At 40.2% G+C, this 1,922-nt stretch overlaps 1 pseudogene; it reads right to left on the bottom strand.

Moving 5' to 3' along the window:
- Positions 1–231: 231 nt before the first annotated feature.
- Positions 232–1,654, bottom strand: LOC105516828 (annotated as a pseudogene).
- Positions 1,655–1,922: the final 268 nt, after the last annotated feature.

Below are 1,922 nucleotides of genomic sequence, written 5' to 3'. Positions count from 1 at the left end.
GGAGGGGAGGGGAGAGGAGGGGAGAGGAGAAAAATAACCTGTCAACTTGGGATTCTATACCCAGCAAAAATATCTTTCAAATATAAAGGCAAAATAATACTTTTTCAGAGAAAAGTTGAAAGAACTTGATCTAGCACACCAACATTTAAAACATTACTTTTTTTTCAAATTAATGAATGACAACTTGATTTTTCTTACACTTTTAAGGCTGACGAAAAACCTTCATTTCAATTGAAAAGTATGGTAATTGTATTTACTCATTAAATATTATTAAAGTTTTCTAAAATGCAACTTGAAAACATCCAGCATGCATGTTTAATATCAGTACGATGATTCAAGACCAAGTATACATGTTACATGCAGCAAGGCTAACTTACAAATTATCATAGTCATCATCGACATCTTCACGTTTTTTCAATGCATTTGATGATTCATTGGCAGTATTTTGTGGTAACACCATATTAGTGGTAATAAGAATGTTTTTGGACCCAATTAATGATGGATTAATCAGAACATTCTGAACTGCTGATGTTGCAGGAATTGAAGCTTTCACAGCTGGAGACTGTTAAGTAGGCATCTGTACTGTAAACCTTTGCCTTGTGAGGTACACGGGAGTCCCTACTTTAGTTGAAACAGATATGGTCTGTGGGGTTGGTGTGCCTAGTGTGGGACAGTACTTGGTCTGCTAGTAACTGAACCAACACTTAACCACAGGACGGTTATTCTTCCCGTGGAAGTTGATGCCTTTTTCTGTAAAGATTTCAGATTATAGTTTGGAGCTGTTAAGCAATATCTATCAGGTGGCAACCTAGGACCTGAATATGGCTTAATGGAGAGGGGTTTGATTTCTTTCCCTTGTGATATCTAATAAAGAAATCTCTTGGGGGAGGAGAGGTAAGACTGGTCAGCATGGAACTGGATTGCCAATCGCACATCATCTGCATCAACGGTAGCTTTCATAGCATGGCTGGAATAAATTTTTGCATCATCTAGAATTGTGGTCACATATCGGAAGGCAAACTCCAACATCTGATTTATAACTCTTGGTTCATATTCTGTAATTCCCAGATCCTTCAGGATTTGTGCCATCATCCATGCATCTTTCGGCATGCTCTTGGGAGAAGCCATCTTGCCAGGCTCCATGATATCCGATAATCAGACTTCTCGAGCTAAATCACCCACATTAATGCATTTTGGTCCTGATTTTGACACAGGTTCTTTGTCTAGTGTGGTTTTTCCAACCCCTGGTGTACTGGTGAGCAGGTTTTACCTCCAGGAGCTCTACCATGTTCGGAAGCAACATGGTCCTCCCTACGACGGCTCCGAGCACCTCGCTCACGAGCCCTTCACATTAGGGGAAGGACCATTTAAAACATGATTAAAGCAACTTCTATAGGCTGGAGGAAAAGAAAACCAGGTGGAAACGTCAATGTACAGAAAGTAATGAAGAGCATTCAACATGGTAAATTCATAGGTAGACAGTGAAGATTTTTAAACATTTAAAGAAAAAGTTTCAAAGGTAATTGACAGGAATGACAAAGTGAGGACCTTTTGTAAATACTTTACCTAAAAAGCGAAGATAAAGTTGGACTATTAGTTTTTGGCCTGGCATGCAAGCAGCTTAGACATTGCCACTACATCCTAAGAAGTAAACCGCTAAACCAACTGAAAAATCAATTCTTAGATGTGTAAGAACAGTGAGGTCACAGGGCAAACTATCATGGCCCCTGAAACTGGAGTGACCGGCAGGCAAAGGCAGACAAACACAAGTAACTGGAGCCAAAACCCTCAGATGGAGGCCTCCAGGGAAAACAGTGACAGGTTAGGGAAATCTGAACTGTAAGTAACTAACTGCACAGTGTGGACAAGTCTGCATTGAAAACTCCAGGGGGACTCAATCATTCCCCAGCACACATACTTTT

The sequence above is a fragment of the Colobus angolensis genome, unplaced genomic scaffold (assembly GCF_000951035.1).
Source record: "Colobus angolensis palliatus isolate OR3802 unplaced genomic scaffold, Cang.pa_1.0 Scaffold291, whole genome shotgun sequence".
Lineage (NCBI taxonomy): Eukaryota > Metazoa > Chordata > Mammalia > Primates > Cercopithecidae > Colobus > Colobus angolensis.
Note: the sequence above shows the minus strand (reverse complement) of the source record. Positions and strands in the feature narration are given on the sequence as shown.